This window comes from Enhydra lutris, unplaced genomic scaffold, assembly GCF_002288905.1.
Source record: "Enhydra lutris kenyoni isolate GAN:26980312 unplaced genomic scaffold, ASM228890v2 scaffoldscaffold25, whole genome shotgun sequence".
Taxonomy (NCBI): domain Eukaryota; kingdom Metazoa; phylum Chordata; class Mammalia; order Carnivora; family Mustelidae; genus Enhydra; species Enhydra lutris.
In genome coordinates, this window is record NW_019154109.1 from 7,899,066 (window position 1) to 7,916,213 (window position 17,148).

The window sequence follows — 17,148 nt, forward strand, 5'->3', positions numbered from 1 at the left end:
CACATGCAGGGACGTGATCCACCCTAAATGACGTAACAAATTAGAACTTCAAATCCATGTGCCCTGACCCTAAATTTAGATCTCCTTTCAATGTTGTAGATGGATTTATGGTGAACTCAGTTTGATTATCTGTAGGTGGGGAAGAAAACCCCAATCTCTCTCCTAAGTTAAGACAATTAATGAGATAATTATGGGTTAATTCCCCCATGGGTATAGGAGAAATGCTCGAAGATAGGACTTAACTCCTTTAGGTGAACAGGGAATCAGCAGTTAGTTTATGATGTCAGGGCACTAATAATGATCTTATGGATGAGAGAGACCACCAAAGTCTGGCATGATTAGGCACCTTGCAGAATTGCTCTCCTCTCTTGCCCAGTGCCTTGAATTTCTTTAAACAAAGATGTCATTATGCTAAGCAAAACTTTCCAAATGGGTGTGGACAACGATGTAATTTCCCAGTGAATGAACAGACTGCAAACCACAAAGCCTTTTCTTTTCCTTTCCAAGAGTGACCCTGGGGCTCTTTGTGCTTGCTTTGTGACAGGTTGATTGACTTATGTGCAATTTGGGACCCTGGAGCTTTCCTTCCCGCTGCAAGCTGGAAGAGCGCCTCTGGTATCGCAAGAAGGAGGCTGAATGAGGCAGAGACGGTGAGTGGGGTGAGTGGGGTGAGGGGGGCTTGGCCCGGTGCATGCGGCTCAGAGACGGGGGTGGGGGGAGATTCTTGCCTCTCCTCTTCTCTTTGATGAGCCAAGGTTCTTTGGCTTCCCGAGTCCCATAAAAGGACATCTCCTTCCTTCTCCCGGGAGCTGGCTGGCCACAGAGCCAGACCTCCAGGCTCCGCTTTGCAAGGAGACTGGCACCGGGCAGCTTTCGCTCCTTTTCTCCAGCGATGCAGTCAGTGGCATTAGACTTGTCATTGTCCAACTGTCCACCGGAATTGAAAAATTGGGAAACAGATTGGTGATCCGTAGCCCCCTGCCCCGCCCCACATAGCCTGGCCTCCACAACCTGGGAGCCTCCTGAGTGACAGCCTCAGCATATGGGGGGCAGTCTGGAGAACCCCTCCTCTGGGCGGGGCATTGGGCCCCGGCAGATGGACCGCTGTCCATGGCCCAGTGAGCAACCCGAGGCCGCATCACTGAAGCAGACCCTGTGTGCACGTTGCATTGTTCCATTCTCAACTAGAATTGCCCTGCCCGCGGCTGCTGTTTGAATCTCAGGCTGGGGGGAGGCAGGGGAGGAAATGTGTGAAGTGAAGGTTGCAGTTTTCACGGAGGAGTCACTGGTGACAGATCACAAGCTAGTGGCCTGGAGGCCTGAACAGAGAAAGATTTCCTTATTCTTGACTCTTGGCACCTCTGCCTCATGGCATTTTGTCTTTCTCTCTCCAGCCCCCTTTCCAAATGTCTTCATTCTCCCAGGAGTTGGGAGATGGGGCTCGGGGTGGGGTGGGCAGGGCTGCAGGGAGGGGGTTGAAAGGTGGGAGCAGAGCTTGCTGATGACATGGATTTTGGATCTGGACAAAATCCAGCTTTACTTGCTTGGTGACTTTAGGAGTGTTTCTAACTGCTGTAGGCCTGAATTTCCTCGTTTATGCAATGGGGATAATAACGGACATCTTGTAAAGATCAAAGATGAAATGTACAAAGAGCGCTGCACAGTGCCTGACATGTAGCAGGTGTTTAGTAAAGGAAAGTTATTATTATCTAGCCTATCAACAGAGCTCAGATGTACTTGTCTTATCAAGGTGGTTTCTCTATGGACCCTTTTAGGGCTATGACTTGCCTTTAAAACACTGCCAGGTTTTCAGGGACTGCTCGGGAAATCCATCAGACCACAGGGCTTTTCACTGAATCATTGTTACTAAATACTGAACTTGAACATACCACCTGACCTTGGGGGTGGGAGGCACCATTCTTTTGTTCTGCTGTTTTTGGAGGACCCTGATTGTAAAAGTGGTATTCCTGCTGTTTTCATGGGCATATAGGGCTCTGAAAAACAGCATGGGAACAGACCTCTGGAGCTGGGGTGGAATCGGGAGGTAGGCAGTGTTGTGTGGCCATGCCCCCTCTCTGGGCGCTTTTTCAGATACCCTCCCTCCTGTCTGTCCCTGTGCCCGCCGGAGCCCCTCACTGCCCTCTCTGGACACCAGCACTGTAGGTTGCCTCCCGAGACCCCCACCTTGTCAGGTGATAGCAGCGCAAACTTGTGCTGGCTTGCCCCTCCGAACACTTCCAACCTAACCAGCAATCGCTAATATGGGTTCCGAGCTTAATTTTGATAGTGCATCCATTTAATTACATCATTTGACCTTCATGACCATTCTGTGGTGCGAGCAAGGCTGGGGTCTTTATCCCATTTGAGGAATACACTGCGGCTCAAGAAGTTATTTCTCCCAGGTCCACAAAATTCCTTAGTGGCGGAGCCCATCCTAGAAGTGAGGTGCCCTCAATGACCGCTGTTTTTCTTGCCGTGACCCCACACTGCCGGCTCCAGCCTCAGGCACCGGCACACCCTGAGGGGTCAGTAGGTCCAGGGACTTTCAGATGCACAGAGAACCCTTTAAAAAGAAAAGAAGAGTGCAGAGAGTACATGCAAACAGGCCCATATGGCTGTTGAGGGAACAGGAAGTTCTGAGAGAAGGGGAGCTGATCCAGGTTTCTTTCGAGGGCGATCACCGTCATCCTTACAGTAATCAACATCCTGAGTGCTCCCCGTATGCACCGGGCACTGTGCTCTGTGCTGACGTCGCTCTTCTGTGTCATCCTCGCAACAAACCTGTGAATTAGGGCCCGTTAATTGCTCACATGCTACTGGTGACACAGATGCAGCACGATTAAGGCTGGTGCCCAAAGCTGCACATCTGCGTAAGGGCCAGGCCATGAGTGTGAATCCCAGCAGTCCTGCCCTGGGACCCGCACAGTCGGGTTCGGGGTGGCCGCTTCCGAATCTTCTTGGAAATTCTGGGTCACCTTCGCTTGGCCCGCCTCCAGCCAGGTTCCAGGTGGGAATCTGATTTCAGAAGCCTGCAGGGGCCAGTCCTCTGTTTCTGGGTCCTTCTTCCCTCTGGCTCTTCCCCTTTTGTTCTGAGGCCACTGCCATCTGGAGCTACCCCAGGCATCTGCTCTCAGCACACTCCTCCCTCCCTGCGTGATGTCCCCACGCAGCCTAATCTCTCCCCCACCCCCGCTCTCCCCCACCCCAGTGCTACGGCTCTGGGTCCTCACTGGCTCTGGGTCCTCACTGGGCACTTGGAGCGGACACCCGCCCTCTGAAGCAAGGCAGAGAAACCTCCCAGTTCCCCAGGCTTTCCGCTTCCATTCGGTTAATCGCACTCACACTCCTAAGCTCTTCTGCCCGTTGCGGAGAAGCTGGGCCTCCTCCATGCAGCAGCATTCTAACAGGACAACGCAGGCTCAGGACGCAGGGCTGCAGGTTGATGGAAGAGCGGGGGATCTTTATTAGGAGCTGTTTTGTGTCTCCATCCCCTGCCCCAAGACTGATTCCCGGGCCCTGAGGTAGTACCTGTGCTTAGCCACCCTCTCCTGGGGCGCTGAGGTCTGTAGCCTGGGTGTGGGGACGTGACAACTATTCCCCAAACAGCTGTCTCCCTCGTTTCTCCTGAAGTGATGCCATCTCTTCTCCACCCCTTGGCCTTTGCTGCCACCCTGCTAAGCCCACCTTTTTAGCAGAGGCGGGACTGTTGAGTTTGAGACAGCAAGTCACCTCTGGGTTTTTATTTCTAATAAGAGGACCTCATCTCCAGCCAAGAGAGAGGCCGTTCTGCTTGCTGACAGATGCGCTTCTCAGGGCATAAGACTCAAAGCTTTCCCCAGCGCCGCCGGAGCCAGTCTTCAGCGTAAGCGCGTCGCCGCCTGCGCTTCGCACCAGACTCCCAGACACATGGCGCACCTTCTCACACAGGCCGCCACCTTCCCCGCCTGTGCCACATCCCCTCCTCCAGGCTCCCGTATCTTCACACACCCCAGCCTGCAGAAGCCTGCCGGGATGGCAGGGGATCGGGACTGATGCCTGTCTAGGATGTAAATGGAGGGGGCCGGAGAGAGGGAGGGGGGACAGAGGCCACTCCCTCCTGCTGTCTTAGTCTTCTCCTCCATGTGTCACTTTATCGGTCCAACAGGAATTTTTTTTAAATATTTTATTTATTTATTTAACACAGAGAGAGATCACAAGGCAGAGAGGCAGGCACTGAGACGGGGCTTGATCCCAGGACCCTGAGATCATGACCTGAGCTGAAGGCAGAGGTTTAACCCACTGAGCCACCAGGTGCCCCCAACAGGAATTTTTAAAAAAATGCAACTGGGGATGTGTTATCCTTGGAATATCAGTGGCTCCACCAGTAAGGAGAGCAGGATGGGAGTTACCTCCGAAGCACTGACGCGGCTCTCCCTCCCGGGTCTGAAGTGGTCAGTGCCTGGGCAGGTGACCTATGTTGGTTTTAATACTTGGCCACAGAGCCAGTATTTGGTTATTTGCACAGGCATTGGGCATTCTGAAGTTGTACAAAGCAGACTTGTAGATTCGAAAGCCCAGCTCATCCAAAGCCACGGAAGGATACCATACACCAGCTGTAACTTGGGGAATAGGAGGAAGGACCAGTGGTTTTTGAACGCCAAGTTTGTGCCAGGCCTTGGGTTAGATGCTATACATAGACATTACCCCACTAATTGATGAAATATGAATTGACTCAAAGCAGTCCATTTAATTCATAATCATCGCAACAACCTTTTAATAAGTGTCTTCATCCCACTCTTAAAGACAAGAAAACTGAGGCTCCAGGAGACAGTAAACACATTGTTGACCACGCAGCAGGTTGGTGGCTGAGGGGGCATTGAAGCCACGTCTCTGTGTCCATGTCTGGTGTGTTTCTCCTGGTCTGCGTGATGTCCTAGTGAGTTCATTGTTCACCTTTATTGATTACACCCAGACCTATTTGGCTTTGAACCGACAAGCCCTTATTCCCACGAAGGACACAGGAACAAGGTAGGAGCTACTGCCCCCACCCTCAGGAAGCTCACCTTCTGATTAAGGGGCTCAAGGTCCTCTCTCCTGCACCCCAAACAAGCTTCCCCTTTAATCTTGTCCCTCTTTTTTTTCCTGGCTTGAGCTCAGTCTGTGGTTTTTAAATGGCTTCAGAACCTCGGTCTGTGAAAGCAGGCTTAGAATCCCACAAAGAGAGGACAGAGTAAGCAGCTTAACCCAAGTGATGTGAGCAGACGGATCCAGATGGTAGGTCCTCGGATGGACAGTGACCAGGAATCCAGATGGGGCACCCCACTCAGGGAACCTGGGAGGCCACTGGTCAGTGCCTGGGGGAGGAAGCTGGATTTGAAAGAAAGATGGTTAGGGCTTTAGATGCACAGCAGTCTTCCTTTAGGAAAGCTTCTGAGAGGGTCTGAGTTTGCTACCTGTTCTCTCTACCGATGCCCTCCATATAGCATTTTGCAATTCACTGGGGGGTGGGGGACAGAACTGTGGCTTGCCCAAGGTGGCAGACAAACACTTAGCCCTCCGTCTTTTGTTTTAAATCAATATCCAATATATTACATTTCCAAGTCCCCAAACTGAATTCTTCCTTAAACTTTTCAACTGACAAATTTTATAGTTGTCTTCATAAATCTCGTAAATTTTAACAAGCGTTTGTTAGATCCCATTAAGAAACTTAGTTCAAAAATAAGTAAATAAATCTTTTAAAGGAAGGAAGGAGGGAGAAAGAAAAGAAAAGAAAAGGGAAGAGAAGAAAGGAAACGAAAGGAAAGGAAGAAACTTAATTCAGAGGGTTGCTTGGATGGCTCCAGGATTCTCTCCCTTTGCCCCTCTCCCCACTTGGAGGGGGCATGCACGCTCTCTCTCTTTCTCTCTCTTGAAAATGAATAACTCTTAAAAAAAAAAAAAAGAAACTTAGTTCATTAAGTTCCTTTCAACATTTGAAACCACGTTTGTAAATTTTACCATTCACTTTCCTTTTTGAAATACCACAGTTTTCTAACAAAACCTTCTTCCTATTCCTTATGCAATTCTTTTTTCTTATTGATATTTCAAATAACAGCTTTATTGAGATATAATTCCCATACCATCACCACAATTAATTTTAGAACATTTTCATAGAATTTGCCCTCCAGCCCCGTAAAACTCCATACCCATTAGGGGTCCCCTCCCCCCCGCTGTCATCTTCCTCTAGCCATAGACAACGCTGATCTACTTTCTACCTCTATAGATATACCTACTCTGTGCATTTTATATTAGTGGGACGATGCAATACGTGATCTTTGCGACTGGCTTCTCTCACTTCTCGTGAGGTTTTCATAGTGCGGCCGTGTTTTAGCGTGATTCCACACCTCGCTCCCCTTCGTGGCCTAGCAGGATGGCGTCAGGTGGACGTACCACATTTTATTTATCTATCCATCGGGTGATGGACATTTGAGTCATTCCACTTTCTGGCGATTGTCAGTTATGCTGCCGTGAGCATTCCTGTGCGGATTTTCGTGTGGACATGTCTTCCGTTCTTTTTGGTACCTACCCAGAAGTGGCGTTTTTGGGTCATGGGATCACTGTGTGTCACCTTCTTTCTTTTTTTTTTTTTTTTAAAGATTTTATTTATTTATTTGACAGACAGATCACAAGTAGGCAAGAGGCAGGCGGAAGAGAGAGGAGGAAGCAGGCTCTCCGCGGAGCAGAGAGCCCGATGCGGGGCTCGATCCCAGGGTCCCGGGATCGTGACCTGAGCCGAAGGCAGAGGCTTTAACCCACTGAGCCACCCAGGTGCCCCACTGTGTGTCACCTTCTGAAGGACCCTAGGTCTTTTCATATTAAAGGCAAGCCTTTCTTTCTGGCCCTCTATCCTCAATGTCCATCTTTTTTCCCTCCCAGATCCCTCCTTCTTACCCAAATCTTGGACCCCACCCTTGGAGACCTGTTGTGTAGGATTATGATCACTTCCCCTCCAGCCTTCCGCTCAGCCACTTCCCTGTAATAACAGGCCCCAGGGAGACAGCTGCTGCTACCCTGGATGTCTTCCCCACCCCCTTGGCAAGGGGGTGGGGGACTCACAACCCTCTCTCTCCAGCTGTGAAGAAAGATGTGCGCCTAATTGCTGTGAAACTTTCTCCCTGAGGGTAGAAGATGGGGAGCCAAACAGTGAGAAGCTAGGTCGCTGAATTGTAGAGAGAGGGGAGTTCCTTTCTCCTTCCTGGAGGTGCTAGAATTCCTGCCCAAGGGGGTTGTTCCGTGTTCATCCTCCCAAGCCACCTTTCCTGGAATCAGTTTGGTTTATCCTGATGGCTCTGAGGTGGGGGCAGTCCACACCTGTTAACGTCTGTTTCCTTTACCGTCTGCTTTACCTGCTAATCTGTATATGGAAGGAGACTGGCCAGAGCTCAGTTAACCACAAGCAGGGCCAGTGAGTGGAGCCTGAGACACGGAAAGTCACAGAGAGCCCCCAAACCTTGTTTAAGCCAGCCCCTGCACAGCCTGTTAACCCAGCGAGTCCTCAGCTACGCTCACATTGGAGAGCCTCTCCCGTTCCACGTTATGTCCTCTAGTCTTGCCTCCTAGAGGATGAACGAGTAAACAATAATAATAGGGGGAGAAAATGCGCAGCCCCAAAGAACTTCAGAAAGCCGGCCGGATTCTAGCATAAGCCATGTCCTTCCCCATGTGGCCAGCAAACCGCTGGCCCGTGTGGGAGCTGTCGGCAGGACCAGGCTATGGACCAGGCCACCTGTACATTTTGGCCTTCCCTGCCAGGCCAGGCTAAGAGGTGCCAGGCTCCAGCTGGCCTGGATGAGATGATGGAGAGGTGAGATGGTACAGCAACCCCACTTCCTCCACGTATCAGGCTGTATGTATAAGGGTGTTCATTGTGGCATTGCTGTAATGGAGGAAAAATAAGGAAGGACAACCTAAAAAGGCCTTCGACAAGGACATGGCTAAAAGCTGTGTGGTAGACCCTGACAGTGCAGTTAGGGAAGAGAATCACTGCAGGCCTCCGTGTCCAAGCTCCATTGCCTTGGTGACCCAACCACTTACGCCATGGCAGTCCCACGGGAGCACCACCCTGCCCCCTTGGAGTGGCTACACTCTCTTGGTCGGTGCAGCCTTCTTCTGGGGCCCCAGCCTGCCTGGTGCCTTATGAACACCAGGGTGCCCTGTAAGTACTTTGTGCCCCTATAGAACCTGGTGCGAAAACTGGATATTCACTAGATATTCATGGTGGTCACCTTGAGGGAAGGCCCTCTTCCCCCTTTCTTCTCTCCCATTCTCTCGCTCCCTCGCCCCCAGCTTAATAAATAGCCAAGTGGTTCAGGTTTCAACCTATAGATTAGTTCTGGGTGTTGAGCAGGAAGCAGCTGTTTTCAGCCAAATCCCTAATCTGAAAGCCAGGTGTTCCTCCTTGGCTCCCTCCCCAGGTGGGAATCAAGGTCCACCTGATACTGTTGTTCCCCCATCCCCCACTCCTGCTGAGTCCCGTGGCCTCTGTGAACTTAGCTGAGGCAAGAAGAGGAGGGGTTGGGTCTGCTAGGTTCCCCTGCCTGCCACTACCACCAAGTGGATCACTGTCAACGGTTAAACAGCCCTTTACTCCTCCCAGTTCTCTCCCTGTGACAATGAAAGGGAGCCAAGGCTGTAACAGCCACTGAACAGATGGAGACCACCCCCCTCCAACCCTGAGAAGGGAGGTGGGGGAAGAGGGGGAGTCAATCCCATATACTGGGTTTCCTTGTCTATTGGAGAAATCCTACAAGACAACTGGTTCAACCCCCACGCAGACAAGGAAATTGGGTCTCTCTCCTCCTGGGCATGGGGAGAGGCCAGCGTCTAGAAGCAGGCTGGTGAGTGATTTCTTCGGCTGTCAAGCCCCGGTGACCCAGAGGGTTTGGTGTAGTTACAGACAGCCCTTTAGAGTGGGACGTGGGTGCATTGTGTGGGCAGACACTTTCTTAAAGATGCTGAGACATGCGGTCATTCCATGCGGGTGAGGAGGGGGATGTGGGGAGATGTAATCTTTTGGCAAGTGCTCCCAGAAGAGAAAGCCAAGGACTCCTCCCTGCTGCTCTCCCTTCTACGCTTGTCTTTTTCAGAGATCCTTCTGTCTTTCTCCTCCTTGCTTGGCGCTCTGTCTCCTTGGGAGAGGCTGATGATCCTCAGTAGGGGGCATTTCCAGTTTCCTAGGAAACCCACCCCCTGGCCTTCAAATGCCTGTGAGCAGAGGGAGTGGAGCAGGCTCGGGTCACCATCTGTTGCATCGTTTATTCCTTGGCATGAGAGAGATGGAAGGGAGGTGGTCGGGGGTGGGGAGGATTAGAGTGCAGGAGGGGGATGGGGTGGACAGTTCGCTGTAGGACCCAGGGCCGTCCCCGTGTGGCAGGTGGACTTCAGAACTCAGGACAGCTATACCGAGCCGCAGGTGGACTTCAGAACCCAGGACAGCTACACCGAAGCCCCTGGATCCGGGAGTCGGCAGGCTGGGAATGGAGGAGATAGCAGTTCTAGGACTACTGCCTGGTGCAGCTGAGTCCCTGCATACTGAGACCCGTCTGTGGGACAGAGAAAACAGTACCCCGACAGATCAGACAGAAAGCTCTGAGAAAGGCACTGGGGTGAGGATTTCAGAAAAAGAGAGATGAGAGTGTCTGCTGAGAAGATGCTCGATAGGTGTTCCTTTTTGGTTATTGCTTTTGTTTTCAGGACTCAGGCTTATACTGTAACACTGGCTTTGTCGTACGTGATATTAACCAAGGATTTATAGTATACTGACTTGTTGGTGGGTAAATATCTCCCAGTAAGAGGAAGTATCTGATCAGATGGCTGTTCACTCATCCCACATATATGATTTGTACCTTCTCTCGACAGAGGGAGGCAAGACATGGACTCTGAGCTCAAGAAGTTCAGAGTTTGATGCAGGAGATGGACATGGGAATCCCATGGGCAGGAAATGACTGCTGGAACAGAGTTGGGTGGCGTGATGGGGAATACGAGGGAAAGGCAGCCTACTCTTAGTGGGAAAGTAGGGTCAGTGTTGGGGTGGGGGACGGGGGTCACCGCTCAGGGCCTTAGTGAAGAAGGGAATCTGCACCAGAGAGAAGTAAGGGAATAGCATTTCTGGCCTAGGCAAAGCAGGAGCAAAGGTGGCTGAAGGTACAGAAGGCACTTTGGCCTGTTTGGGGAGCGGCGGGGGGCCTAGCACTGGACGGGGTCCTGCTGGAGGAGAGGCTGCACGGGGCAGGAGCCGGATCACCAGGGCTTGAGCGCTGCCCACAGAGTGTACGCCAGCTCTGCCACCACTTCCTCTGCCCGGACAGATATGAGAGAGGATGACCACAGGCAGAACATACCCTGGCTCTTTGTCCTTCTTCAAGAAAGAAAACAGAGAGCGAGAGTATGGTTATTATGGTGGGAACCCAAGCCACTGAATTTCTTTTTAGATTTATTTACTTTAGAGAAAGAGAGAGCACAGCAAATTCGCCGAGAAATACCTTAGCTCTGAGTCCTGGGTTCCAGCTAAGAGGGGCGCTTGCCTGTCTGCGAGAGCCCTCCGGCCCAGGGTGGGACCCATCAGAGCTCTTCAGCTCCCACACACCGGGCCCTGCCCCACTGCTTATTTTGAAGTGCCTTTATTTTCTCTTGTCTTTCAGCTGTCCTCTGATTTCTGAGCAGGTTGCTTCAGATGGTTATAGTAATAAGCCTTACTGATTCTGTTTTGTTTTGTTTTGTTTCATCTAATGCAGAACGATGGAGTTTTATGTGGGCTCTGTTGGGCTTTTATTATCTCTCTGTTCTCTCACAATATCCTGTGGCAGTGATGTGTGAATGTATTCCTTAGTTGGTTTATGTAGTACTATTCTAGTCCTTTCGCTATTTATTCTGAGAACTAATTGCTGGCACGTGGCCTCCCGGTACTAACGTGTTGGCATATCCCTAGGCATTGTTCATTCAGGAGCACGGCCTCCACGTACCTGCAGAACTGCTCTGTTCAGGGCTCTGAGGCATCACACTAGACATACTCACGTAACAGCTCATGCCCTCCCTCTGCCCCAACCCTAATGGATTCATTTCCTTTCTATATTTTTGATACCAATCATTAGCATCACCCAAATCCAGTTTTCCAACCTAGAAACCTTGACGCTGTCCTTCTCACTGCCTGCTACCAATCGGTCATCACCTTCTGGTGATTCTAACTCAGAAAATATCCTCCCATGTCAGGGGTCCTTGGATACTGGGAAGCCATCTATCTGTTGCATACATGCTCTCTGACACTCTGTGTGGCATCTGGAATCAGGGGAAAGATGAGCACAGTGACAGGGAGGGGAGGTGTGGTATGAGGACCCTCAGCCTGGGGGTTTCCTGCTGGAGCAGGAGGGGGCTGTAGGGCAGAGAGTGGCCTGCAGCTAAGCCCACACCAGCCACATGATGGGCAGAATGATGGGCAGAATGATGGGCAGGTCACAGGCCCTCTCTTGAACTTAGGTTTACCCAAGGTTCAAAGAAAAGTCTTGGAGCACCTGGATGGCACAGTAAGTTAGGCGTTCGACTCTTCATTTCAGCTCAGGTCATGATCTCAGGGTGATGAGATCGAGCCCTGCACCGGGCTCCAGGCTCCATGCTCAGAGCAGAGTCTGCTTGAGAATCTCTCTCCTTCTGCCCGTCCTGCTAGTGTTTTCTCTAAATCAATCAATCAATCAATCAATCAATCTTTGAAAAGAAAAGTTGTGCAGAGCAGAGTCATTTGAGGTCGCCAGGAAAGAACACAGTAAGAATATAAAAGCAGCTTAATTGGTGCTGTGGCTCACTTTGTTATGCTTCATCCATTTGATTCTCCAGCAAAAACCACAAGAAACAGGAGTATTTACTTCCCTTTTTGAAATTTTTTAAAAGGCTTGGGAAACAAGTAAACAAGTAAACAAGTAAACAAAAAAATAAGTGGCAGGATTGAGGCTTTTACTTGGATCTTCCATTCCATAAATACTCCCTACTAGGCAGGATGCCAGGCACTAGGACACAAGAATGACCCAGGCATGGTCTCAGCCTCAAGAATTCCAGAGGCGCCTGGGCGGCTCAGTTTGTTAAGTATCCAACTCTTATTTCAGCTCAAGCATGATCTTGGGGTTGTGAGATCGAGCCCCGTGCTGAGCGTGGAGCCTGCTTAAGATTCTCTCTCCCTGCCCCTCTGCCCCTCCCACCCCTCTCATGTGTGTGCACATACACTCTCTCTCTCTTTCAGAATAAAAAAAAAAAAGAAGAAGAAGAAGAAGTTGGGGAGAAAGATTAAGCCAGTGGCAAGCAGATTGTGGCCCTCAGGCCAATTCCTACAAAAACCGCCTATTGCCTGTTTTTGTAAATAAAGTTTTATTGGGACAGAGCTATGCCCATTCGCTCACTTATTGTCCACGGTGCTCTTTCACTAAAGTAGTAAAGTCCGGTAATTGTGACAGAGACTGTATGTCTTGCAAAGCTCTCACAAAGCCTAAAACACTTACCATCTAGACCTTCACAGAAAAGGTCTCCAACCCTTATTTTAACTTACAGTTTTACCAGTGTGCTACGTGCCCCAGAGAAGCAGGTGTAAGGGAGAAGAGAGACAGGCACTCTCGGCTTTGCTGGGGGCGGCAAGTGCGTTGAGGGCAGGAGGCACAATAAATTCGCCACAAAGCAAAAGATGCCTGAGCAGCAGGATGTTGCAGACGGAGTAGGAATTAATCACGTGACAGGAAGAGAAGGCCTTCCTGGGAACGGAGGATGGCACAGGTAGAGTGTGGGGGCTGTAAATGTGTGGCATGCTTGGAAAATAGCACGGCGCTTAGTTAGGGAAACTTCAGCATTGGGGCAGGGTCTGAGAGCCCTGCAGGAGCCTGACATCCCAGAGCCTTGCTGCACTCGGGAATTTGGACCTGATCGTATGGACCGATGGGGGTGACATGGAAACAGCACTGAGAGGATCAGGCAGGGGTTTAGAAAAATCACTGTGCTAGCGACATGGGGTCTGGACTGGACAGAGACCAGCTGGGCGGTTATTGCGATAGTCCATGAGACATGACGTGTATCAAAGGTACACATGTGGGGAAGCGAGACACAGGAGGGTCTCGGTGCTTGGTGTGAGGTATGAGAAGAGCTGGGGCTTCAGGGTGATTCCCAGGTGTTTGGCTTGGGTGACTCAGCTGGGTGCCACCAACAAAAACAGAGAATAGAGATAGAGGGACAGAACCCCAGTGGAGACACAGAGAACATCAGGCAGAAGGAAAGGATCTAGCAGTGTGATCAGTGCCGCCTTGGAGGCTGGCAGGGCCAAAGAGAAGAGGACTCTGGAATGGTGTTTCAGAGGCCAAGGAGGAAGAAGGTGAGGCGGGGTGGACGGACCAGTGAACAGTTGCCGATGCCTCCAGGAGGTCTCGCAAGATAAAGACTGAGCACTCTGGAGTCGGCCATCGGGAGGCCAATGGGAGGCCTGGAGAGAGAGTTCCAGAGTCTGGCTGGAGGAGTGAAAGAGAACCCAGTAAGTAAAGGCAGAAGCCATAGCCCACTCTTTAAACAGAGAAACGTGCATGAAACGAGACGGAGGTGGAGAAAATTCAGGTGTATAGGGGGAAGCTGTGGGATCCAGAGAAGATTCTTTTGGTTTTGTTATGAGGAAAACTTGAAGGTGTTTCTCTGCTGAGGCCCGGAGCCAGCTGAGAAGAATTCAGAAATTGAGGAGAATGCTAAGTGGATATTTGGTCGTCAAGAGCAGGTTTCTGTGGAAGGGTGGGGCTGGGTCCAGCAGAGGCAGGCAGCAGGAAGGAAGGACACTTTTTACACAGAAAGTGGAGGCCATGGGAAGCTTATGCTTTCGACCAACATTCCAGGGGCGTTTCTGATCGGCAGTACAGTCAGTTGCTAGTGATAGAAAACTTGCTTCCAAGCGGCTGGTAAAGGGAATATTTAATGTAAACATATGCAATTTTAAAAACCCACAGTTAGGGCTTGCTTCAGGACACGCTCCGTCAGCGACACAAGCAGTGGCATGAAGAATCACGTCTTCCAGGCACCTGGGTGGCTCAGTGGGTTAAGCTTCTGCCTTCAGCTCAGGTCATGATCACGGGGTCCTGGGATCGAGCCCCGCATCTGGCTCTCTGCTCAGCAGGGAGCCTGCTTCCCCCTCTCTCTCTGCCTGCCTCTCTGCCTACTTGTGATCTCTCTGCTTCTGTCAAGTAAATAAATAAAATCTTAAAAAAAAAAAAAAGAAAAGGTACTCTTAAAAAAGAAAAAAAAGAAAAAAAAGAATCATGTCTTCCCACATCTTCCCTCTGCCTTCTGCAGGATTCGATTAGCCTCCCATGATACTTGGAGACACTCACCCATTGCTGCCCACCTGGGGTACTAGGGATCAGGGATCATGAAACAGTCCTGAGAAGTCCTCTGGGCCTGGAGGGCGTCCCAGTCGTCAAGGTATAACTGCTAGCGCTGGGAAGCCAGTCTCCAAGTCCAGCACTGCAGCCCCAGCCGGGCGCGCTCTTCCTGGCCGGCGCGCTGGCTCTGGTGCCGTGCGCTCCTGCTGTGGGGCGCGCCTTCTGCATTTGGAGAGTCAGACAGTCGTACCAGGATTTTCAGTGCTTTCTTGTACTAAGAGAATCCTTTCTTCGAATAAAACCTTAGGCAAAACCCAGAGCAAACTCCTCCCCCCTCGGAGAAGGTACCCAGAGGCTCCAGAGCCTTCTAGAGGGTCTTTCTGCCTCCACCATTGCCTGTCTACCTGCCACCCTCCACAGAGCAACCAGGGTGGGTTTTGTGAACAAATCTCATCAGACACCCCACCATGCAGAACTCTGCAGTAACCTCCTAAAGTGCTTGGAACAGAATTTAAATCCCTGCTTCAGCCTTCAGAGCACTCTGTGAGTATGCGCTTGTGAGACTTGACTCCATTCTTCCCCAGGTGCCCTCCAGGCTCTGGCCATGCCGGTTTCTTTCAGGTCCTTGCACCTACCCCTCTGCTTCCTGCCACAGGGTCTTTGCACAAGTGGTTCCCCTGGCCTGGGATGTCTTTCTGACCTGTCTTTACGAAGTTGGCTCCTGCTTGCCATTTAGATCTTGGTCAAATGTCAACTTCTCACAGAGGCCTTGACCATTCACTTCCTTTTCCCTCATCACCCTATTGTGGTTTCTTTTCTTTTCCTTTATATTAATAGACCTTATTTTTTAGAAAGCACTTATAGATTCATAGCAAAATTAAGTGGAAAGTACAGAGATTTCCTGTATACCCCCAGCCCCACACACGCATGGCTTCCCCCATCATTCCTGCCCCACCCCCACCGGAGAGGTGCATTTGTTACAGCTGACGACCCTACACAGACACATCATCATCGTCCGCAGTCTGTGGTTGACACGAGTGCTCACTCCCGGTGTTGTCCATTCTGTGGCTTTGGACACACATGTAATGACATGGGTCCACCACTGTGGTCTCATATGGAGTTTCCCTGCCCTAAAAGTCCTCTGTGCTATACCTGTTCTACCCCCCGACCCCCTGGCCACCACTGATATTTTTACCATCCCCAGAGTTTTGCCTTTTCCAGGATGTCCCTGGACTGGAATCATCAGTACGTAGCCTCTTCAGACCGGCTTCCTTAACTCTGCGATAGGCATTTACGTTTCCTCCATGTCTTTCCACGGCTTGGTGGTTCATTTCTTCATAGTGCTGAACAATAATCCGCTGTGTGGACGGACCCCATGTTGTGTATCCGTTCACCTGCTAGGGACGGAGGACATCTCTGTCACTCCCACGTTGCGGCGATCATGGGTAAGGCTGCTCTCAGCACCCGTGTCAGGCCAGATCATAATTTTCTTCATTGTGCTTATTGCTACCGAGTTGTTATTTTTTTTTTAAGATTTTATTTATTTATTTGACAGAGAGAGAGAGAGAACACAAGTAGGTAGAGAGGCAGGCAGGGGTGGGAGGGAAGCAGGCTCCCTGCTGAGCAGAGAGCCCAATGCGGGGCTCGATCCCGGGACCATGAGATCATGACCTGAGCCAAAGGTAGAGGCTTAACCCACTGAGCCACCCAGGTGCCCCCCGAGTTTGTTTTTGTTCAGCATTTATGTCCCATCTTCCCCACTGGAAAGAAGGCTCCACGACAGCAGAGAAACCTGGCCTCCTGAACTTGGGTCCCTGCTGCCAGTTCTGTGAAACGAGTGAGCGGCCCACTGCCTGCCGCCCACAAGTCCCTGGCGGGCTCTGCCCGCTCAGCCATGTTCCAGCACTGCCGGTCTTTCCTCCCATCATCACAGATGTGTTGTGACCACTGGCACAGTCCCCCCAGAGCGGGGCTGTGGGAGTGTGGGGGGCTCCCCACGAGGACAGCTTGCTGGAGCCCGTGGGCCTCTCCTCCGTCTGCCAGGGACAGCTTGTGGTACCAACACCAGGGGTCTCCCAGTCTGGGGAAAGAAAGCAAACCAGAATGCAGAGAGAAGGAAAAATAGGAACGCAGACTGATGCGGAGTGACTATTACCAATAACCTCTGGGTGTGACCAGGATGCTTCCTTCATCCCTGTGAGCTCGAACCCCACTCAGCGGCAGCAGCTAGCATCTGCCGAGGTTTACTTTGTGCCCCACCCTTTGCCACGTGCTCTGTGTAGGAGCTGTGTGTTAAGTCATCCCAGAAGCCCTCTGGAATATGACTGTGCATTTTTCAGACGAGATGTACAGAGCTCCGAGGGTTCAGTGCTTGCCCATGATCCCCACCTTGTAAGTGGGGGGCAGCTTCAGACCCACACAGTCCACGCTCTTGAACTTGACCGAGGGAGGCTGGCATGTCCAGCGGTCCCCACCGATGGCTGACCATCACCCAACTCACATACCTGTCTCGGTCCCCATCCTAGACATTTTGAGTCCGAATCTCCCACAAGACTTGCAAATTTAGAGTTTAGGAAACTTGAAAGCTTCCATTCAGGGGGGTTGCATATGTGAATGGAGCGTCTCTGGGTACAATAATAGAGGTTCTAAAGGGCATTCAAATTCAAAAAAGTTTTTTGTTTTTTTTTTTGACTCTGCAGGCCTGGTTTGGCCGCTGCCTAGAAGTCTGAGGCACCAGGAATCTGTGTGTTTAAGTAGCACCCAGGAAATTCTGATAAGCATCCAGTTTCCTTCCTGTGCGTAC

General features: G+C 51.0%; 1 protein-coding gene across 1 annotated transcript in view; it reads left to right on the forward strand.

Moving 5' to 3' along the window:
* Positions 1-610: 610 nt before the first annotated feature.
* LOC111150999 (neurofascin) overlaps positions 611-17,148 on the forward strand; it is a 93,910-nt gene continuing 77,372 nt past the window's right edge. Inside the window, exon 1 of the mRNA XM_022508686.1 lies at positions 611-650. The gene's annotated coding sequence lies outside the window, so the exon portion shown is untranslated. The remainder of the gene's footprint in view (positions 651-17,148) is intronic.